This window comes from Ascaphus truei, chromosome 7 (genome assembly GCF_040206685.1).
Source record: "Ascaphus truei isolate aAscTru1 chromosome 7, aAscTru1.hap1, whole genome shotgun sequence".
Taxonomy (NCBI): Eukaryota; Metazoa; Chordata; class Amphibia; order Anura; family Ascaphidae; genus Ascaphus; species Ascaphus truei.
This window is the reverse complement of record NC_134489.1, coordinates 102,286,801-102,311,717: the sequence shown is the minus strand read 5'-3', so window position 1 is coordinate 102,311,717 and position 24,917 is coordinate 102,286,801. Positions and strand designations below refer to the sequence as shown.

Here is a 24,917-nt window from a genome sequence, read left to right as displayed (position 1 = left end):
GCGCCGGTGGTAGCAACGGCGGAGAAAGGCCTAGCCCAGGCCCGGACGGAGCAGAGAGCAGAACCATCACTTCCGGCGGCGGATGTCGTTCTGGAGGAAGAGGTTCCGGTTGGGAACCCAACGCAAGATGGCGGCGAGTCCAGCGAGAGGGCCGTGTCCTCTCGGCCAAGCAGCTGTACCAGGTTGCCTGGGTCCGAGAAGAGCCAGCAGGCCCTGAGGAAGCCTGGGAGTAAGGAGGCGAGTGAACCGGAGTGCCAGTCCGATGGTACCGGGCAAGGTAGCGAGAAGTTGCGGGTCGTAGCCCCGCGTATGCCGGCAGTGTTTCCCTATGCCCAACCCCCGGCCATAGTTAAAACCCATGCCCCTGTCACTTTTTCCTATGGGTCCCAGTCTAGCCAAGGGTTTTCTGGGGAGTCCCGAGCCACTTCTGAAGAATGGACTGGGGAAAACTTGGACTGGGGCGAGTGCTTTACATATGATGAGGGATCGGGGAGGAAAATGGCTATGCAAAGAATGTTGTACTGCACTGATGATGACAATCGTACTGTTATGGTGGGGTGTGATTCTAAGAGCATTGGGTCAAATTTTGGGTCTCCAGGAACTTTGGGAGTTTCATCTGGGGATTTGGGTAATGTTGCTCATATGGTGCCTATTGCTCGGGGAACCCCCTATGTGCCCTCACTGTCAGAAAGAGGTATTAGGGATCGCCAAAAGTGGTTACTTTATTTTCACCATCCATGGGAGGGAGAAAGTAAGTTCGAAATGGGGTCCCCTGATGAAGATAGGGGATATGGCACTGATGAAGAGGAAGGATTAGGAGAAGAAAATTGGGATCCTGGCGGGTTAGATGAGAAGTGGTGTAGTCAAGAGGGGATAGTCTACATCTCCAGGAGATGCCTGAGGGAGGTGTATGGGCATGATCCTTTCATTCCATTAGCATCCATGCCAGAATTATGGGCTGATTGTGGGTGTCCAGTATGTCACCCAGAGTGTTACCACATTGATACTCTAAGCCCAGTGGACCATGCTGTGCGCAAGCCACCTTGAGAGGGTAATTGGGTACCAGTCATGGGTTCTACAGAAGGGAATAATTCTGGGTGTTACACATCTACGTTAGGATGTGTCTGTTATTATGGTTATAAGAAAAGATATGTACTGTAATGTGTATTGTTATGTTTTGCAGTGCTACCTGAAGGAAGGTTCCGCAAATTTAGGTCCCAAGCGAGGACGTTGGGATTCCACCAGGGGGAGAATGTAGCCAGGTCTAAGATTGGTGTACATATCTCTTTCTCATGTTGGCAGTAAACCTGGTAAGTGTGCAGGCTTGCCAGCAACAGATCAATGAGGTTTGCCCTCACACCCTGGTGAGGTGTCATATGTCCCCAAAGGAAGTGACAACATGCAGTGTGTTCCCACTTAGTGATACAGAGCATGTTTGTTCTCTGGGGGGTGATATAAGACACAGCACTGCCTAAAGTTAGGAGTTCAGTTTCCTGTTGTTGAGCTGCTCAGTTCACTGAGAGGCACGTGAAGGTCTGCAACATTGTTGCAGTGTCTCCTGCTAGCTGTGAGTCAGTGAGCATACGCAGCAGAGTTAGAGGAGCTGAGAGAGACAAAGCAGCTCAAGAGAGGAGCTTACAGCAGCCAGAGAAGCTGGGGAATCTCTTTAAGAGTAGAGGTGGAAAGCAGATCTATTAGAGAAGGGACCTTCCTAAGAGAGTGCTACAAAGAGATGAGTGGCTGAGCTGTTATCTGTGAGGGGCAGCTTGCCCATATCAACCATCAATAAAGATGCCCTGTTCGAATATACCTCCACTGTGTGAGTGTGAAGTTACTCAGCAGTGGATGGCACCACCAAGAAGGAGTTCCTCACCAGGACCATCTCCCTGCGGAAGCACAGAGCCTGATGAGGTGGAGGCGCTGCACATGAAGTAAGTTGGACTCGCACACACTACCTCAGCTGCCTGTCTGGATGACATCCCCTAATACCATCAAGCGGGAGACTCAGGAGCCCTGTTGCCTACAGGTGCACCACCAGACACGAACATGTAATGGGGACTGGTTAGACTACCCGGGCCAATGTGAGATTGGGGGGGGGGGAAAACCCGTTACATGTATATATGTGTGTATGTGTATATATGTGTGTGTGGATATATATACTGTATGTGTATGTTTATAAATGTGTGTGTGGATATATACATGTGTGTGTGTGTGTGTGTATATGTTACACATGTATATATATTTATCAAAGTTGCACATGCTATGTTAATAAACTATTTATTCTCATATGTCTTTTTTTTCATTTTTAAAATATTATATAATAAATTCTTATCTTTCAAACAATCTATACACAAACACACACACACACACACACACACACGCACGCACGCACGCACGCACGCGCGCGCACACACACACACACATATATATATACAAACACACACACATATACACACATATAAATACACCCGTGCGCATCATAGCCTGTCGCTCACAGCACGGACCCATACACACAAACAGTGTGCTTCACGTGCACGAGCGTTCGCACAGGTATGCACGCCAACTATAAAACAAGCCTTAGAGTCGTAGATTAAGAGATCAAAGACTGAGCTCACTAAGTCAGAGGAAGAAGAGGTTGTTCCTTTATTTATTTATTTAGATTTTCTTCTAATGAAGGAACTCAGTACTAGAGTGCATGTAGGAAGTTAGGAAGGACAACCATTCCAGACCTACAACTGGGACCTGCCAAAAGAAAACATATAGGGGAATGACGAGGAAGACCAACAAAGGCTAGGAAACATGACTAGGAGCAGGAAAGATGGCTGCCAGGGTACTAGGGTCTGTTTGTCATGTTTTGTTTACAAAGGAAGGTTTTTTAATTCCTTTCTGAATGGAAGCAAAGCTTCCTGATTTCTTAAAGCAGCAGGGAGCTTATTCCACAGTCTTGGGGCGGTTCTTGAGAAACCTCTCCCTCCAGCTGTATTGGCCTTAAACCGTGGCTCAATCAGTTGAGGGGTGAGGGCAGATCTGAGAGTCCGATTGGGGGTGTTACTGATTGGGCAGTTCTGAAGGTAAGGGGGTGGGGCGACTAGTCCATGAATAGTCTTAAAGGTAAGGGTCAAGATCTTAAAACGAACCATTTGCTCCACCAGATCTTGTAATACTGGCGAGACGTGGTCTTGCCTTGCCGGCTTTAAGATGGGCAGTAGCATTTTGCACCAACTGCAGGGCTTTGATATTATATTTTTGGAGATCCATCAGCAGATAATTTGCAAAATTCATTCTGCAGAGCACCGTAGCCTGTGTTACTATCTGTAGATAGGTTTTCGAGAGAAACGCTTTAATTTGTCTCAGCCGAATGGATTTGGAAGTTACAGTTTATCTGGGCCTTAATGGAAGAAAAGGAGACTCTAAAAAAGTAGGATCCACAAAGGGTAGCTATACGTTTTGTTATTTCTGACACTGTGAAACGACTTGCATCCAACTCCTCCTCTTTCTGGTTCCATTCCCAAATTTCTCAGCAAGAAGAAATAAATCGGGGAGGCTTGTGTTTTTCAGAGTATGCTTCTGTTCAATGTGTTGATGAATATGGGATTCTGTTGAAGGTGAAAAGAAGCCTCCACATGCCATTGACAAGCAACGCATTATCGTGCCCGGCAAAAGAACTAAGAAATTGACCTCTTCTGTTTTGAAAGTGTTTTACCCTATCCCAGATAATAAATTCCATGCAATCTGCCAGCTTTATCATGCAAAAGCAGAGGTAGGCAAACACACCACCTTGGCACTTCTACCATGTTATGCCAGTTGCAGCGAAGTCCTTCTCTCTCGGACCAACACTTGACATTAAAGGAGAATCTATCAACCAGTGGAATTGGCCTTATGTTGCAGGGTACATGCAACCACACACGCGGGTTCTCTTGATAAGGCTTATTTATTGAGCCTTAAAAACATACAGCACACAAAAACAAAATAGCTTCTCTTCAGCATACAAAAACAAAATAGCTTCTCTTCAGCAGACAAAAACAAAATAGCTTCTCTTCAGCATAGAAAACAAGGCAGCTTCTCTTCAGCATGCAGGACACAGACAGTTCATCACACATGTACTTTGAAAACAGACCTTACAGCAGTAATCTCTTCAGTCTTTCAGTCCTGTCTCCTGACCAGCTAGCTTGCATGTGTGTACAGCCTGGGGGTTTTAAAACACCTTGATTATGCAGCTGAGGTCAGACTAATTAAGCAGCCCTTCTCAACTGAAACTTAACCTCGTCACTGCTGCACTACAAGCGTAAACATAGGTTTGTCAGGTATGGCTGGTGACGTTCATTCACCCTGTCACACCTTGGTAGATACATTTTACAGTATATTCATCAGAATCCTCAACTCCAAAACATCAACAACAAAAAGCCACCCGTATGTCTCCCCACCCCTCAAATTTGAATCCGGGAAAAAAAGTTTACATAAGCCTCAAATGGCTAATGATGTTAGCAAATGAGTCAGCATTCAGCTAAACATGATGTGTGCATGATTTTAAAGGATTTTCTCAAATTAGCATATTACACAAAATTGATATGTTCAATCACTTCAGGCTTTGTGAATCGTTTGCAAACTCTGACTCAGACTCACTGCAGTCATTCTTCCTCAAACAGAGGTAAAAGAGAAGCTTCACAGTTTAGTGTTAGGACCTGCAAATTTGATTATGCCTTGACGCGGCTTGCAGGCTTATCACGCGTTGGTCAAAGGGTTTAACTAAATGAACCTTACTCATGAGAATATTATTATTGAAGTATTTAACTACATACTATTTACTATATATTTTGTCACATTGGATGTAGCATTGGGCTTTTCTGTCTTTTGTTGAACTCTGACTCAGAAGCAAAAAAGGGCAAATTTCTAAATAGTAGGCGACCTCCATCTTCACAATTTCAGGTAATGGAGTAAATATTGTGCGTGCATAATTATTTTCTTCACACACACACTATCAACTAGATTGTATAGAATTCTCTGAAACATACAAGCTCTGTACAGGAAGTGCTTGCTATTACGCATAAAAATCTCTGGTAATTTTTGCAACAAAAGTATCATCTGCCAAGTGCCGTACCATCACCATGAGTAGAATTCCACCCTCTTCAGCGCCTTCTGAAACAGTAACAAGTCATCGCTAGCTACATAACATCCAATAATATAAGGAGAAGAGGGCCGTTTCTTACTCCAACACACTTGAAAATCATATGCACACTTCTGTGTGAACAACTTAAATGATTTTAAATAGCAACATGGGCAGTGAGACCAGCGTGAGCCATGTTATACCACCAATTAAACGTCTCAAAAAGCACCTGGAGAAGCAGGAGGAGACATTTTAAAAAATTCTACTTCGAGATACTTTGACCTTGTTCATAATAACCTCTTTTCTGTGCGCAATAAGGTCCCAAGGGCTTCCACCATATTGAAGTCTGAGCAGTAAATTTTGGAATGCTTAACCCTTGGTTTAAGCCAAACTTGCCTTCTTTCCTTTTACCAGGCACAGATGTAAACACCTGGAAAGAGCTTCTTGTTGCCAAGGTTTTAGCTCAAATGTCCACATCATGTACAATATTGTCATTCAGCCTTTCCTGCTGAAACTGCTGTGTATCCTGCTGTTAGATGTAGTCTTGGTGCCAATTAGCTACACGCAAGGAAAACACTGAAATAATACACTGATGTAACAGATACAAAAGAAGAAGGCTCACCTAAAGATCCTGCTGCTAAGACTAAAACCTACTCCGTTTTTAGAAAAGTGGAAGATTATTTTAATGATAAGAGGGAAGTTACCATCAGGGCCAGCACGGTGAAATATAGACTGGATATGGTTTTCTTAAGCTTTCCACCCTTCAGTGTGTGCTCTGATGGAAGATTTAGCCTCGCTGGCAGGCATTGTAAGTGACAATCGTCGCATGAGGCTACTGCTAAAAAACCATTAAGACGTTTGTGTCCATTAAGATGAACTATAATCCATATTATTTTTTTGAATAACCCACCATATTATTCTTTGGGGAAGCGACTTCTTTCGCATTATGTTGTTATTTACCTGTTGCATTTATTTCCATTGCTTGTAATGTATTTACTTCCTATTGTAATGTTGTAAAGCGCTGATGCCATATAAATAAATTGATACATACATTACTTTTGCTAAATAGATTGCAAATGACATAAATCCTTATGTAGGAAGCAAAAAAAAGGTCTCAATTACATTTTTTTTCATCAAGGTCACCACAAAATGTTCTGTGCTAGATTGCATCTGCAATAAGGCGTTCAGCTGTCATGGTCGTCCCCCACTGGTGATGTCATCATTGTTCACCAAGGTGTGTAGGCACATGCTGGATGCTTAAACACAACTCAGACTTTGACTGATGCAATAAGCTCTTATTCTATTGTTTCTAGTGAGTTAATTAGTCACCTTTGTATAAAGATACTTTAAACTTCTACACTACGATTGGTCCAGCGCTCTTCTATTTTTTCCGATGTATTTAATTATATAGTCAATTCATTGTATATTATTATGACAGAGGGTTGATCATAAGACTAATCAAATCATAAGCAAAATTAGATTGGAATATACTCGTTTGAGACCAGTCAAATCAACCACTGTGTACAAACTGTTTCAATGACATGTTTCTGTGTAGGTTCTTGTAGTACTGTATCTATCAACTGCAAAGAACAAGCAATTAATGTATAAAGTCAAAATAAGCCTACGAAGGTGACATGATTAAGCAATCCCAAGTCCTGATTGCTAACCATTTCGATCTGATAGATGGCTGGTGGTGGTGGAGTGAAATTTTGATCCAGATCTCTTCCAGGGAGCAAAGGGAAATTCCCCCCAGGAGGTATATGTGATAGGTGAAGTTTCTTCAAAGTTGTCCATGTCAGTTTATACATCTATTTATTATGCATGTTAGGTTGCCAGCAATTTAAGGACTGGAACTACTGTATGAAAAATGAAGCCCCGCCAATGTTCCAGAATTGATTCCCTAAAAGTTTTCCTTAAGGGAGAAAGAGTTCACCTGATTTCCTCACGTCCATTTAATCCCTAGTACATGCCAATGGAGGGATCCATTATGAAGTATATGTACAGTAGTACGGTGAAGGAGTAATGGCTGGGTATATTAGATGGGCCATGAGATGCTTATCTGCCATCAACATCATGTGCCTATGCAAGTTTATGACTCAATGAATCCCAGCTTCAGCTCAGGTGGCTCCATCAGTCGCAGCTTCAGCTCAGGTGGCTCAATCAGTCGCAGCTTCAGCACAGGTGGCTCAATCAGAGGCTCAGTGTTCATTTATTTATACAATGTGTTACCAGGAAGTAATACATTGAGAGTTACCTCTCGTTTTCAAGTATGTCCTGGGCACAGAGTTAAGATGACAAATAATACATGGTTACAAATACAGTTACATACATGAACAGGGTATACATTATATACAAGACATTGCATGCACAGTTACAGATAATATATATTATATTATATTTGACTGAGCCTCTGATTGAGCCACCTGTGCTAAAGCTGGGATATACTGAAAACCTGACCTGTTGGAGGGGGTGGGAGGGGGGCTTGAGGACGGGTGTTGACTACCCCCCTGCTCTAATAAATGCACTGAGCTTTTGATCCCTCTGTGTGTTTACTTTTAAACACAATTAGAAGTAGCTGCTATGACTCAAAAACAAATCTGCGTTTAGGGATTTATTGTGACGGATTTGTATTTCCTAAATAAATAAATAAATAAATACGTTATGTATATGTATTTGCAGCTGCATGTGCACAAATAGATATTTGTTCATTGCACAGTGCACAAATAGATATTTGTTCATTGCACAGTAGGATGTGTCTGAGATGAGTTTATTTATTTTTTTATTCCATGCACATAACTTAACTGAGACAATTGACAATATCCAAATTAGAATATTATTTGTTATGGGGGTTCAGAAAATAATGGAAATACAGCACCATTCCACATTAGATAATCGGACGTTCTGGATTACAAAACACTTATTTATTATTTTATGTATTTATTTATAAAATATTTTACCAGGAAGTAAAACATAGAGAGTTACCTCTCGTTTTCACGTATGTCCTGGGTACAGAGTTATGATGACAAATACATGGTTATAAATATATAGTTACATTAAGTGAACAGGGTAATACATTATATACAAGACATTGCATGCACAGTTACAGATAATACATACGCCTATAATATATAACAGTAACACACCAGATTAAAATGTGAGACAGCTTTAGTTTTGAAAGAACTTAGACGTGTGGCGGCTGTGAAAGTCTCCGGTAGATTGTTCCAGTTGTGAGACGCACGATAAGAGAAGGAGGAGCGTCCGGATACTTTGTTGAAACTTGGGACCATTGACACTGTCGCTAAACAGGAAGCTGTTAGTGGCTGCTGAAAGATTATTATTAGTAGCGATTAAGAGATATTTGCTGCAATGTTTGGTGACTTTCACATTCCTTTAGGTTTTTGTTGATTATTTTTTAGAACAGCCCTGAATTCACTTGCTGGATTTTTGGCAGAAATACCATTAATTAGTTTGCAATCAAGCTGGGACAAAGTTGCAAACTATGAGCCAGATCCACAGAGCTCTGTAATGCACAATATGTTCCAATAGGTTAAGACGAATCCACAAAGCTAATTAGATACAAAAATAACAGCATTTAATTATCTCATTAGCATAGGTTTAATGCCATGTTACAAAGAGACAGAGAGAGACAGATTCATACCTCCCCAAACACACCTTTATTTTGTACAGCATAAAAAAGAGCACATATATCCTATAGTATACCATATTTGTACGTCCCTCTCTTTCTCTCCCCCCACCCATCTCAAACCCCTTGTCTGAAGGGAGCTAATGCCACCTTTCGGTATGATCTAATTAACTAGGGTGTTGTTTATTCCCTGTGGTAACAATACCGGAACTCTGGGGATAGGCGCTGTTAGAGGGAGCACATCTTTTACATATCATCAGCCCTAACAACCATTATAGTTAATGCAAGGCTCGTTATGGCTAAAATCAGCATTTAACACAGTGTTAGTGAGCTTTGAAGATACCCGTTAGCACTTAATGAGGTGGTCACTTAATTTAACACCTCCTAAAGTCAATAAAGGAGCTCAGTGAATTTGAGGCTAAGGCTGGGTCGCCGGTGGTGACAGCGGCGTGTGCGCCTTACACCAGTCACTAACTTCAATTAGGCAGGTCCCAGCGTCTTCTTGTGTGTTGCCTCACGCAGTGCGGTGGCGCGTCAGCCAGCAGGGAGACAACGCGATTGTGTTCCGGTGCGGCGACGCAGTCACGTGGTGCGCTGGGAGCCAATGCGAGGGCAGATAGCTTGGACCAATGGGAGTGCAGCGCTTTGAGCTGCTGGGCTGCGCCCCTTCCCTCTGTTTTGGCCATGCTCCCCGCACCTCCCATTACTCCCTACAGACTGCAGATCGCGGTTTTAAGCTGTGCACGCGCTGCCAGGCGCGCGTGCAGCAGCCACCACCGGGGGTTTAGCCTAAGGCAATATCCACCATTATAGGATGCCAACGAAAGACTGAAACCTCAGGAGAAGAGATGAAAGAATCCCTGTACTCATCCCCTTATTTACATGATATATCTGTGCTACTTCAGAGGCAAATAAAATCCAATCTTTTTCCCTATTGATATGGAAATTTGGACTGAGGGTCTTTATGCTGGAAGAGGGGGTCCAGAGTTGCTTGTAATGTAATAACATGTGGCGAAAGGGTTAAATGCGTCTGTATGTATGTCAGGATGACTAATGGTTCTGCTATCAGTTAAAAAAACTGTCACTAGGCAGTATAAGATCTCTAGTGCCCATCTAACCAAATATGAGTTAGCTCTCACCGCTTCTAATCATATTACTCTTCACCGATGCAATACTCTCAATCCTGTATCCCTCATGCCTAACTCTTTTTCTTATGACCCTGAACTTGTTTGTGAAGAGATTGCTGATCTTTCTACTTCCCTTGAAACACCGTTTGACAACCCAGATATGATTCTATATGTCGATGGCTCTTCCTCCATTTCCCCTGCAGGTGTTCGTCTCACCGGCTACGCCGTTGTCTCCGACACCTCTGTTCTCAAATCGTCTTCCCTCCCCTCCCATTTTTCCGCATGGTAGCAGAACTTATCGCGCTCACCCGAGTCTGCCTCCTTGCTTCCGGTGTCTCTGCAAATATTTACACCCATCCCAGGTACGCCTTTGGGGTTGTTCATGACTTATGGAAAATGAGGGGTTTCCTGACGGCTACCAGTACCCCATCCTCAATGCTGCATTTGTTGCCTCCCTCCTAGAGGCAATGTCATTACCTACCTCACTTGCAGTTATTAAGGTTTGGGCTCATACTTCAGCTACAGATATTGTCTCCTCAGGCAATGCCTGCGCTGATGCTGCTAAAAGAGCTGCAGGCACCAAGCCTTCTTCTACCTCCCTTTTCAACTCCTCCCCTACCCATTCCCTTCCTATCGATCTTCTCTCCTTTGACTCTACTATGACCCCTTCACAAACTGCCCTTTGGCACCCCAAAGTCGCCACTTGTTCCCCTGAAGATCTTTGGTATGGTCCAGACTCTAAACCTGCCCTTCCACCTGTATTAATGCCTTACTTTGTTTGCATGCCCACAGTGTGGCCCATGTGAACAAGGGGGTATTGTGGCTACTATACAAACTGATTGGTGGACCACGGGTCTTACCACTTTGGCAACCGCATATTGTTCCCAATGCCCCATTTGTCAGGCTCACAATATCTTCTGCCCGGTCCGCACCACCGGTTCAAATCATACACCTTGTCCCTGGGGACCTTTCATTGATCGATTTTTATCGAAATGCCCCGTAGGTTGTACTACCAATATGTCTTAGTTGTCTTCTGCACTTTCTTTGGCTGGGTAGAAGCCTACCCGTGCCAAAATGCAAATGCCATATCAGTGGCAAAGAAACTACTTCAAGAGTTTGTTTCTCGCTTTGGTCTACACTCTACAACATCACATCTTTTCTGACAGAGGCACCCATTTCACTGCAGAGATAGTACAACACTTGGCAAAAAGCATTGGAATTACGTATCACTTTCATTGCGCCCACCATCCGAAAAGTGCGGGATCAGTTGAAAGGGTTAATGGTACTATTAAAAATAAAATTGCTTTGAAAAACTCTGTGTGCGTGGCTCAAGCACACGAGGACTAATATCTGGTTTGTATAGGGAAGTGATGGGTTCAGGTAAGGACTACCTACACAAGCCTCAATTTATGACACAATGGGAGACAGATTTAGGCACGACATTAGGGGACGATGACTGGATAGAGATATTCAACGCAACAGCCAGAAGCTCCATTTGCACAACATTAAAGGAGAATTCATATAAAGTTTTATTGAGGTGGTATCTCACCCCAGTTAGATTAGCTAAATTTGTTCCGGGGTATTCCCCGCTTTGTCCCAGGCAATGCGGGGAAGTAGGGGATCTGTTGCACATGCTGTGGTCCTGTCCTCAAATTGTACCCCTTTGGGGGGAGATCCGGGATTGGATACAGAGGATCTTGGGCCTCGAAATTCAGCTGGACCCGTGGTTATTTCTGTTGAATAAACCGACACGGGAAGTGTCCAGAACAGGCAATAAATTAATAGCACATTTTGCAACAGCAATGAGATGCGAGACTGCAGCTTTGTGGAAACAGAATGCAATTCCATCAATAGACAAAATCAGGAATAGAATGTGGTTTGTATGCCAGATGGAGAAGCTGACAAGTTTGGTCAACGACACTGGCCCAAATTTCCAAAAGGTCTGGATGCCGTGGTTGGCTCAGACAGATATTCAAGGGGTGAGCAATGCCACTATTTGGCTTTGACAGTAAGTAAATGAGTCCTACTTCAATGAGTGGCGACGGTTATGGATACAAGTCAGACAAGTATAAGTTTAGGCCCCCTCACCAAAAAAGAAAAGGAAGAGGCCACCCCCGCTACAAAGAGAACAAAAACAGAAGAGAACCAGAGGAAGCTGAGTCGAAATCAACTGAGCAAGAGAGCTGCTCCACACCAACCCCCTACCTCCACCCTCCCCCTCTTCCCTTGTCTTCCCCTTCCCATGTCGGTTTTTTGTTTTGTGTCATGGAAGATTGTATGGGCATGGAGTCGATGTCACAGATAATATGTTGGGGAAAAATGTTTACATATACTCTTATATGTGGTGGCTCCATGTTTTGTCAACAAAAACGCAATAAAAATGAAGTTGATTTTTTTTTTTGCTTAAATCTGTACAGAAATAGGTCTTAAATGGACTGAGGCTCTCCCTTTGACATTAGTCTATACAGAGCACCGCAGTAGCTAAACATGGCCTATCCCAACACAAAATATTGATGGGCCGTCCTATGATCCCTCCAGCCTCGGCCACATTGCTAATAAAAAATTGTCAGATGAAGATTTTACTGAGCTCTATAATACCACAAAGCTAAAAGGAATTACACAGGCACAAACATACACCGGAAAAGTGACTAGGTTAGCCCTGGTCAATATACCACTTGGGGAGCGATATGGGTTGAGAAAGTACTAGGGTGGATAAAGCTAAGGAAGTGTCCATACAATAAGTCCAGTATGAATATATTTTGGTTGGATATGCTATCGTGTTAATGTAATGTAGCCAAGGTCTGTGAGAAAGATCTAAATGGTGCATGGGCCGAGGTGGATCCAGCCCATCTGTAATTTGTACTTTGCCAAATGGTGAAGTGCGTAGAAATATGGGCACTGGAGATTACTGTACCAAAAAAAAAATGGAAAACCATACAGCTCCCATACAACACGAGGCTGGTGGCCCTGGAGAGATCTGGAAACCCCTTCTAGGTTTTATATTCATTATATGCTACAGTTGGGAAGTAACTCTTGCCCCAACACCAGTTTACCTCAAGGATTACACTGGTTACAAGGTATTGCCATGTGGGTGGTCGGGAAGTTGTTATTTATGGTCTATTGTACCTGCCATGCAACTACGAGACTTCCTCCCATCAGGTAGAATGAGGAATAGGGAAAGTCTGCCTGAGGTAGATTATTCTATAAGATCTGACTCATGGGAGCGATTCTTTGTGTCTCTAGTATCCCCGGTAGTTGTACTGTAGCTAGACTATATCTAAAATGAAATAGAATAGCCCTAGTAATGGATTATGAGTTAAACCTGACCACGGAAGCTATTGAAAAATTAACCCAGGAACAAGTCCAGATACAAGCAGTAGCCTTACAAAATAGAATAGTGCTAGCAGCTTAGGGGGGAGTTTGCGCTTTGGTGGGTTATCAATGTTGTATTATGATCAAAGATAGATCAGGAGAAATGTAACACAATCTAGAAAATATTAATGAAACCCAGGTAAAATTAAAAGACACAAAAGATTAGGATGGGATTTGGGCCTGGGGGACTGGTTCTGAAAACTCTGAGCGAAAATTGTGCAAGGATTGATTGTGATTGTTGTGTCTCTAATTATTCTGTTTTCAGTGTTATGTTGTATCAAGATGGTTCTCAACAAGGCTCTCGGGACAGTCACAATTGCAATGCCCCTCAGTGATACAGTCCCCACCCACTTTACTGAACTGAATCAGGAAAAAGGAGACTCCTATGATCCGATAAGTATTCGTATTGCCTTTCTAACATAGAATGAATATGATGGTGAATACCCTGCTCAGGGAGCATATGATGATGCACTCACCACCACAGAGGATGAAGATGTCCGAGACAAACCCTGCAAAAGGAGCTCCCCACTTGTGGATGAAAATTTGAGACCAGAGAAAAACAAAAATCATGTGATTGACGGGCTGTAACATGAATGGGTTGAGCCAAGTAGATAACTGTTTGTTAATCAATGTATGTTGGTATAAAAGATCCCTGTGTGAAAATGTTTTTCCTCTGAGACAATGTTCCAACCACACACAGCCCCAGATTCTGGGACTGGAACGTTTTTGACCACTCTGTCGGGTTTGTCCTGGGAGTAGAACTATTAGGCTAAGTCCCGGCTGGCGCTGAGTGTGCTTAGCGCTTTGCGCTTTGCACTTGGCGCGCTTACCTTAGTCAATGTGGATCGTCACATCCACGCTCACGCTGTGCCGCGCGCACTCATGCGGGCACACACGCTCACCCATGCACGGCGCTTAGATAAACAAAAAAACTGACTTTCGAGCGCGCTTAGCTTGCCTGCAACACCCCCCGTGCGCGCCTGCGATATAGCTAGAACAGCCGAGCGCTCATGCTTGGAGAGCTGGTGATGTCACCGCTCTCAAGCATGATTGCGGTCAGCGCCAGCGGGGCCGCAGCCTAAGGTCCCGTTGCACGCGTCCGCACGGCTGGCTTGCTTGCCGGCGGCGCGTGCAACTCGCTGTACCGTGATCTGCGGTCTACAGGAAACTTCAGTAGTAGCGGGGGGGCGTGGCCAAACGGGTCGGGGGGGGGTGCGGCCATGACGTGAGGGGGCGCGGCCATGACGTGGGGGGGCCGGAGCGGGAGGTGGGCGGGAGTGGGAGGATTGACAGGGAGGGGGGGGCGTGGCTTGAGCGGAGGGACCCGCTACTCTTCCCCCCCCTCCCTCCACGGGCTGCAGGTAAGTAAAAAAAACACACACACGCAGGCACTCATACATACATACACACACACACACACAGACACACAGACAGGCACGCACACACACACACACACACACACACACACACACACACACACACACACACACACACACACACACACACACACACACACACACACACACACACACACACACACACACACACACACACAGACAGAGACAGGCACGCACGCACTCAGGCACACACATACACACACACACACACACAGACAGAGACAGAGACAGGCACTCACGCTGCTTTCACTCCACACTCCTCCCCGCTCCCCGAAGCCTCTCCTCCTCCCGCAGCCTCCCCTCCCCATTGGCTCACAGCCACACCACGTGACGCGTCGAAGCTAGGAAACACCATTCTCTTGTGTCTCCTAGCGGCTGACGCGCCACAGCGTGTAGTCAGCTGTGCAGCCAGTGGGGACCGGGACCGGCTCGCGAGGATTCCCCTGCTGGTGGGGAACTCGCTACATTGCCGCCCGCGCCAACGAGCGCAGCGGGTCCCAGGCCTTATGTGTCATGATTATCATAACACTATGATAAAATCCAATGCCATAGACCTAGCCTAAAATCCCATTAGCCAATTACCACTAATGTATCTTGTGGCTAAACCCCCACTTCCCTACTTTCCAAAGTGTACGCTTTCTTACATCATATGCGCTGTTAAAGTTTCAAGCCATTTTTAGAAAGATAGGGCTCTTTTTCATAGATCGTTAATAGCATTGCCACCTTCCCATGTGAAATGAATCCTTGGTTTCCATGCTGAGTCTGACAGATAGAGTATTGATTATGTGGGGCCAAGAATGACTTTCATATGTAATTATAATTCATTCAGATAGGGGGAGGGGGAGAAAGAATAGTGTGTGTGTTAAGATACAGATGGTGTGGTAAAAACTGACAATCACAGTGTATTCTTTGCAACAGTGTATTAGAAGCTTATCAATCAGACCCGGTAATGACTTTATCCATGATTGTCTGTTTGACCTCAGATTGCAGATTAGCAACGAGAGAATTGAAGTTTCATTAACAAAACATCTTGTTTACCTGCAACATAGTAATGCTGGATTATTTCCTCGTGTTTCACTTCTCATCTAACAGTAGCTTTACACCATTGGGTTTCAACGGGAGAGCACTTCACTGTTGAAGCTGTTCATTCCTTCAACTTTAACTACTCAAATAACAAGAACATTAGCTCTCAATCCGCACTAACCCAGCTGGGCACAGGGATGCTGAAGGAGTGTCCACTGTTTTGATACTAACTTTAATAGCACTGGATTAGTAGTCAATCCTTACTAATGGACACAGGCCTTGGTACTGTGAAGAAATAGAGTACCTTGCTTGATTACTGTAAATGTCAGGAATATCTGGGTATGTATTACTATAAGATGGGCAGCAACAGATGATAGTGTTATTTGGCCATCACGGTCACAGACCTTATACTGAGATGCAAAGTTTGTTCATTACAAAGCATTAAATAACTCAGTTTATTAATTTAAACATAGAAAAGAAACCTTTGTGTATACTGTACATACAGGGTCATTTTCACGGACCTCACAGGTTCTTCTCTTTTGAGATTCCTCCTCTTTTCCAGGTGGCATTTCGTGTTCAATCTCCTTAAAGCTGGAGATTTTTTAAAGCTATTGACTGAGACACCTACAGCACGTAGAAACATACCTGTCAATAGACCTTATATATCTGGGCAATATGTTGCATATTCAAATTAGTTTATGTCCCAGGTATCTCAGATATCCGCATATATTTGCAAAACAAAAACGTTTGCGAGTGCGATTCGGATAGTTTTGCATATCCCTATCTGTTTCCTTTACTAAACGGTTATCTGAACAGTTGCTTATTCTGCACATGACCTCTTCGCACCCAGTAGTTGGGAATGGGACGGGCCTGCATTTGATAACATTTACAGTTGTAGGTGGGACGCTGTCTATGGAGCTATTGTTTTACTGAGTGAGAAAGAATTCTACCTACAATCTGACATCTCGAACAATCATGCAAGAACAAGTAATTGCTGCTCAAGGTTGTGCCAGCGTTTCACCCTGCTCAGGTGTAGAATTCCTCAACCGCAGGTGGGACACATAGCATTAAAGACTTCTATACACTAGCATATATTGATGATACACTACTAACAATAATACTTTGTTGCAATGTGTACTAAGATGTCATGAGCTGTTGAATAATGCATTGGCCTTGATATTGACCCATTCAAGGCTGATAAATTGCTATCCTCATCAACACTGAAGGTGCTAAGAGCTATGGTTTTTAGAATAATCCAATGTGACCTTGACAAGTTTTAACGCGCTTTCTAAAAATAAAATACACTGTTATGCTTTTAACTCCTTCTGCTATGTAAGGTCCTACATACAATACTATGCATTCCACTGCCGACATTAAAGGCATTTGTGAATATTTCTTCTCAGGTAACATGACACACCTACAAAAATCTCAATGGCCCTCATGGGTTTCAGATTTGACCCCATTTATGTTTATATATCCCATTTATGTTTATATATGTAGCCCTTGCACCCCCACCCCTCCCACCCCCATAAGTGAGATTGGGTCTGCTTCTCCATATTTGCGATGGTGCGTACCTGTGTGGCAACAAGAGGGCTGAGTGCTCTGCAGTGTTTTGAGGAAAACAGAACAGGGTTTACAGGGTAGCTTATTTGTGGTTGCAGCGCCTCCAGTCAGCATGGGTCCTTTGGATGGAAGGAGAGTCCATGCTGACACCTTTCTTGGTTCTTAGACAGTGAATCACACTGATGATGGTACAATGGTTTTTATTGTAGGTTTTGATGTTACAGGATTGCATAGCTTTCCTCTGCATGGTGATGGTAATGGTGCTCATCCCGAGGCCTCCTAGTGAGACCCAGGGTAGCTGGTACTCACTCCACAGGGGGAGGAAAGAGACACACATACTTTTGTGAGTGTGCCATATTTATACCCTTGGGTGTGACTGTAACTCTGCCTCATAACACGACAGATCTGGATACTGACAGACCATCACATCCAGTATGTGACCCAATCAGTATCCACCGCTCAGGCTGACCCTTTCTGGCTGTTGCTAGGCCCACCCTTGGGTACATCTAATGAATCTAAGGCTGCAAAAGCACACACAGCCTTTCTGAAGGAATTAACCCATCCGCTGCCTGCACCTAACAGGACTTACACTGGTAGGGCCCAGGAAAATAGGTAGCGGCCGGGAGGCTAGGCTACATTTACTGTAGACCCATCTTTGGGAAATGGATCCCCCATTATAATGAGGTTATGTAGCAATGTTATTCTGTAACCATCTTACTGTATACTGTGACCAAGGAAAATGTGCTCAAATGAAGGCTGCTAAATTTAACACTGCAAATTCCTCATTTGTGGCGCTTCCAAGTATTCCAATTAGATTCATGGTGAGGGTTTAATTAATCAAGCACTTTCCATACCGTGAGCTTTATCAAGCATGTATTATTTTCAGAGCAGTATTAATGTCACCCTTGTATTGCAAGTTAAACTAGCACTTGATAAAGCGTTGGTCATGGGTTTTCAAACTGTAGCCCGAGGACAATTATTAGTCTACGAAGCCTCTGGAAGTAGTCTGTAAAACCACTCAAAATTCTCTTTACTCATCGTTTGTTTGTGGTTCAAGGCTTATCTGTCACTGATGGCACATCAGCGTTGAAGGAAGTGTAATTTTGCCTAGTGCATAAAATGCTATTTTCAAAGAAGAGTACATTAAACTATAATTACGCTTCAAACGAGAACTATTGCAACTAAGCTTAAATAGATTTTAAACAACTTGAGCATTAAAGCATGTTATAGCTTTTCTTTAACGAACCATTGTCAAAAGAGAAACATTGGGCTGCCAACTATTTTTTTTACCATGGGAAAAACTCTCTGTTTCACGGGTATGTACCGAAGGTAACATTCCACACATTTTCACGTGAAGAAGTCTGTGCCTGGCAGGACTTAAATGAAGGGATTCCTGGAAATGTTTTTTTTTTAATGTACCTATAGTATGGCATGATTTACCCATTAAAGTCAATGCTCTCTGAGAAATAAGTGAGAGAAAGAAATACACCGCCAATGAAGTACTAATGAAGCTCAGAGCATAGCGATGCTGTATTAAGTTGGATAAATACAGTAGATTAAAATGGATTTCTCAATTTGTGTGATGCAACAGGTCACAGTCCCACTAAGAAGTTAAAGTAATGTGCTAGAGAGCAGAGGGGCCAGGGTTTCTATTTCACGAGGGCAGAGATCTGGGACATCATATTAGAAGGGTTACTATGATAAAAGACATAGAAAGTACTCATTACCAGCAACCACTGGTGTGATGCATTATCAGGAGGAAGCAAGTCTGGTAACATAACTACAGTACATGCGGGAATACTACATTGTTTCTCATTCACAATACAGAATATTATAGTTATCCAAGGTACAATGCAGCAGCTGTGTTCCAAATATAGCAATAAGCTGATTGAATGTAACATGCAACTGGAGCTTATACGATACAATGCAATCCCCACTTACTATTGTATCTTCTTCATAATAAAACAGGGTTGGCCAACTCTAGTCCTCAAGGGCCACCAACAGGTCAAAGACTGAGCCACTGGTTGAGCCACTTGTGCTGAAGCAGGGCCTGATTGTGCTACCTGTGCGGAAGCTAGGATATCCTGAAAACCTGACCTGTTGGTTGCTCTTGAGGTCTGGATTTGGCCACCCCTATAATAAACAATGTGAACACCCTGAAGGAAAGATGGGAACCTACCATCATATTCTCCAAATAACTAGAACTTGGTGAATGAGAAGGCTGAAGTGTTGTCCAACAGAGTGATAATGGCATTGTGTGGAATTTCCAACACATAGCACATATTAGCTCCACCGGAAAGTTCCCCAACACTTTTGTCTACAATGTTGACTTACCAACCCCCAACCCCCCATTAAACTCCATCACTTCTAGAGGCATCTGTAACACATTGTTCTTCAATGTATTGCAAACCCCTATGGAAGTGAATGGGTTCCAGCTGCAAAATACATTATCACATTTAGAAACCACTGCACCATATCTCAACCTTGCTTTTTATATGCTTTGTTAGCACTTACAATACTATATCGTGTGTTGCCATGGAAAGATTCTTTAAAAAAAAAAATTATAAATCAACTATTATTCCAGCTGTACCCTTCTTAATAGCTACAACAGAAAGAAACCTTGGTTCAATCCACCTCTAAAATGATTACCGAACCATCACTAAACAATAACACAAAGAGAATGTAACATTGCATTCAGCTAAGAACTTGTTTCATATACCCCTGAAGTTGCTTAGAAAGTGGAACAAAGCACCCATGGGGAATAAGGGAGAGATGAGTGATGAGTGAACAGTAGAAGAGGATTACATCTATAAATTCTAGCAACATTCATAATACATTGTGTACGTATACATTTGTGCTGTCATGCCTATCCCCTGATGAATCTACTGTTGATTGGCCCCTTCTTTGACAATCCATTACAGTTTTGTAGTTTTGCCGAATATGTAAGTCATTTAATCACAAAATGAAAAAAACTATGTCAAAATGGTGTATTAGATGTCTGAGCAAAGTGCAACTTAGCGATATGAACCAAAACAATGGAAAGTGAGGGCCAACTTATAGGCCCCAAATTATATTTTCACCCAATACATCCTTTATTAAAGCCACTAAATAGAATGCACTCAAAAATAAAAGCAATGTAATTGTTTGGTGTATTGGATTGCTGGTTTTCAACGCGATTTGAGGATCCATCTCTAGCACTGGTAGTCGCTCAGGACTCTTGGAAGGAGAAGGAGCCGATGTAATCCACCTGATGTGACCACTGCCAATGAAGTGTTGGTCCCTTGGGGAGTACCGCAAAGGCGTCTCACTCCTGGAGCGGTCTGCGGTGGATGGCGTCCTCTCTCTTCATCCGTACCCCGAAAAGACGTCTTACATGACGCTTCAGTGTGACATCAATGGAGGATCCCATGGGCTGCAGCAGATGTCCGTAACCAGCTGAACAGCAAGCTCCCAAACAGCAAAGGGTAAAGAATGCTGTGTGCTGTAACTTCCTACGCATTTCACCACAATGTATGGCTTCCACAGGGATCCTATTTGATCATGTTAAAGTCATTAGTTGAGTGGCATAAACATCCTACAAATATCAGGGTTACCTCTTCTTATAGTTTAGCCTTTTCAGTGCTAGAGAAGTCCAACACTGTGTATACTGCAGTGGAATACACCACAGGCCACTCCATCAAGGAACTGAATGACCGTTATTGTTACTGCTTGGAAGTAGTTTTCCCCACTTCAATGTAAATGAAATGATACACTCTTTTTTTGTGTTGCCCTTTTGTAGAACAAAGTCAAGTTCCAACCAGAGATTGCCAACCTGCTCTCATGTCCTTTTGAGTTCGTTGTCCAGTTTAGTTTTTCCACTTGCATGGCAAGTGCAACTAGCAAACTAGCACTGGATAACCACATCAGTCATAATCAGAGATGGGCAAATTTTTTTGGAGGCTTTGGATCTGCCCCGGATCGGCCGGTTCCTTTGGTCTGCGGATTTCAGCGGATCCGTCCAAAAAATGGCGATTTGCCTTGTGCAGATTTTTTTTTTTAACACCGACAATCCATCCGGGGATTCCGCAACCCGCAGATGGATTGTTAAAACCCACCCGCAGATTGTATCCAATGGCGGTTTTGGATTAATCCGTGCGGATTGAAACGGGAACAATCCGTCTGCAAATTTTGCGCCGCGGAATGTATCTTGAATGACAAACTCGGGAAATGGGTTTGGACTGGTCTGCCCGTCACTAGTGATAATGACATGAGTCAGGTTGGCAATACTCTTAGGGGAAGATTCATCAAGTAACAACCAGGCATTACCTTCCATTGACTTGAAGGGGAATTAACACCGGATCAAGTACCTTAAACCGTAATGGCTCTTGATCAATCTGCCCTTTAGTACACTTAGCACATGATATATATATATATATATATATATATATATATATATATATATATATGAAAAAAAAGCGCCCGATCCTTGTGTAAAATCCAATAACAAAGTTTTAATATCAATAACACGACAAATGCACACTCACATAGTTACATAGTAACTCACAATTTGTCAATGCAAATAAAGCATTGTATGGATGAACCCATGCGCCAACATGTAGCCTGCTCGCCGTCCGCTTGCTCCGTCACATCAGACCTCACTGCTGCTGGTGTCACTCGGTAGATCGTCCCTCCGGCAACCCAAATGAACAGCCTGTGGTGCTTAGCAAGTTCAGTCAGTATTGCGTAATGCGTGCGACTCAGGGAATGTCTTCCCCTTCCTGGCAATTGGCGCATGAGCTACTTGTCACACCTGTATGCCCGCAGACCAAGCTAGACCCCAGTACTGAGGTGGGAACGGTATGATACCACACACCCAAAGCAGTGGGAGCAAGCCGGAGTGTGGTATAGCGTTGCTGGGCCTGTTGGAAGAGTTGTTAGAGTATACTTGCAATGCTTGGGGAGTGTCCGTGAGAATAGTCATGTCCGTTAGCCAATGTCCAGGGATCCAGAGGGTAGAGTAGTCAGGGGGGCAAGCCAGGTCCGTGGAAGCCAGAGGTCAGCGAAGTCATACGTGTAGCAAAGTTCAAGGGATACCAGAGAGCAGAGTTGTCCAGGATCAACAGGGGTCAAAGTCAGGGGAATCCAAAGTAACACAGGAGCAGGTAATAGCAGGAGCACAGAGAGAGCACAGCATAGGTCAGGGACACACAGGGAAACAGGAACTATGCAGAGCGAGGAAGAGGTGGACAGACAGGGATTTAAAGGAAGGTGCACCAATGACAGAGAGGGGAGGAGTAGAGAGAGAAGTGGGAGAAGCTGGAGATAGGTCAGGGGAAGAAGAGGATGAGACAGCAGGGCCAGTCGGGTAAATGGCCTGTACGACTTGGGAGGCGGAGACAGGGGAAAGCAGATAAGAAGCGTCTGTGCGTATGCCCCCTGTAAGCTGGGGATGCGCGCGCACAGGTTGCAACACTGACGCGGCCCGCACGGAGCAGGGGAAGACCGCAGGAGGAGGACGGAGCCAAGAGGAGGGGAATGCACGTGAGGCCTGTGCCCGCGCGATGGCCAGCAAGGGCAGGGAGGAGCATGCACGCGTGTCCTCCGTGGGCTGAGGGAACGCACATACTGGACGTGTCACCAGGCGCACAGAACGCCGCGCCACGGGCACCACGCAAGGAGGAGGCAATGGGATGGATGGCACCACCGGAGAAGGTAACGGAGCTACCGTGGGGGAGATGGAGCAGGGAGGATTAAGGCGCGGGTTAAGGGAGCGCGTCGGTATGCGGGACCTGCGGGGGACGCGCTGTGGTAAGTGGAGAGAGGTAGAAGGTGAAGGAGAGAAGTGAGAAGGAATAGGAAGGGTGATGGGAGAGAGGGACAAGAAGAGGAAGGAATCTCCTGAGTCGTCATACTACTCCACCACCGAAGCTCAGTTAGACCATATGACCCTACGCGTTTCTTCCGATACAACAGGGATCCCCTGATGAAATCCATTGTATCGGAAGAAACGCATAGGGTCACATGGTCTAACTGAGCTACAATGGTGGAGTAGCTCATACGCCAATTGCCAGGAAGGGGAAGACATTCCCTGAGTCGCACGCATTACGCAATACTAACTGAACTTGCTAGGAACCACAGGCTGCATCTTCGGGTTGCCGGAGGGACAATCTACCGAGTGACACCAGCAGCAGTGAGGTCTGATGTGACGGAGCAAGCGGTCGGCGAGCAGGCTACATGTTGGCGCATGGGTTCACCCATACAATGCTTTATTTGCATTGACAAATTCTGAGTGTGCATTTGTCGTGTTATTGTTATTAAAACTTTGTTATTGGATTTTACACAAGGATCGGGCGCTTTTCCTCCTTTTTTTCCTATAGATATTGCTGGGAGGTTGTTGACCCCAAGGAAGAAGCAGCACGGACTTTCCAATACCCCTACAAGGTTTACCCATCATTGGGTGAAAGAACATTTTTTGCAAATTTTTATTTTTTTATTGGTTTTATATTTTTTATTCGTATTTTGCAAATTCTTATTTTTTCACATTTTTTAATCACATCTTATTATATATTCACCATCAGAGTCCATACACCACAATTATCCTGTATATAGTACTTCAGCGTTTCCCAAATGGTGGGTTGCAACCCGGCACCGGGCCACAGCACCAAAATTGCCGGGTCGCAGCGAGGCTGGCCGCGCGGTGTCTCCCGTCCCCCGGCACCAAATTTGCCGGGTCGCAGCGAGGCTGGCCGCGCGGTGTCTCCCCCCCCCCCGCTCAAGTTAAAAAAATGGCGGCGATTCCCCCTGCGGTCCCGCGCATGCGTAGGGCAAGCAGGGCCCGCTTCCTTCCTCCCCCCCCGCTCCCAACGTGGGACGGAGGGGGAAGTACAAGCTCCTACTGCGGCCTGCTTCCCCCCGCGGCCAGCTTCCCGAGCTCACCTCCCATGGCACCCCCTCCGAGCCCATCTCCCGTGCCCCCCAGCCCACCTCCCATCCCGGGCAGCAGGGGATATCGGGGGCAGCAGGGGATATCGGGGGCAGCAGGGGAAAGCGTCCGGCAGCAAGGTAAGTCACCCCACCCAGTCACTGTCACCCAGTGACTCTCTCCCACCCAGTCACTGTCTCCCACCCAGTCACTGTCTCCCACCCAAGTGTCCCTGGCCCCCTCCTAACAACCCAAGTGTCCCTGGCCCCCTCCTAACACCCACCCACCCAAGTGTCCCTGGCCCCCTCCTAACACCCACCCACCCAAGTGTCCCTGGCCCCCTCCTAACACCCACCACCCACCACCCACCCAAGTGTCCCTGGCCCCCTCCTAACACCCACCCAAGTGTCCCTGGCCCCCTCCTAACACCCACCCAAGTGTCCCTGGCCCCCTCCTAACAACCCAAGTGTCCCTGGCCCCCTCCTAACAACCACCCACCCACCCAAGTGTCCCTGGCCCCCTCCTAACATCCACCCACCCACCAAGTGTCCCTTGCCCCCTCCTAACACCCACCCACCCAAGTGTTCCTGCCCCCCTCCTAACACCCACCCACCCACGTGTCCCTGGCCCCCTCCTAACACCCACCCACCCAAGTGTCCCTGGCCCCCTCCTAACACCCACCCACATTCGTCATTGCCTGTAATTCACTGTTTGTGTCTGTGTTCTTATAGGGGAGAGCGAGTGTGTGTGTATCTGTATCTCTGTGTGTGTGTGTGTGTGTGTGTGT

General features: G+C 44.9%; 1 long non-coding RNA gene across 1 annotated transcript in view; it reads left to right on the top strand.

Annotated features, from left to right (window-relative positions):
* The first annotated feature begins 1,021 nt into the window (after positions 1-1,021).
* LOC142499816 (uncharacterized) overlaps positions 1,022-24,917 on the top strand; it is a 317,563-nt gene continuing 293,667 nt past the window's right edge. Inside the window, exon 1 of the long non-coding RNA XR_012802748.1 lies at positions 1,022-1,931. This is a non-coding gene — a long non-coding RNA (uncharacterized LOC142499816). The remainder of the gene's footprint in view (positions 1,932-24,917) is intronic.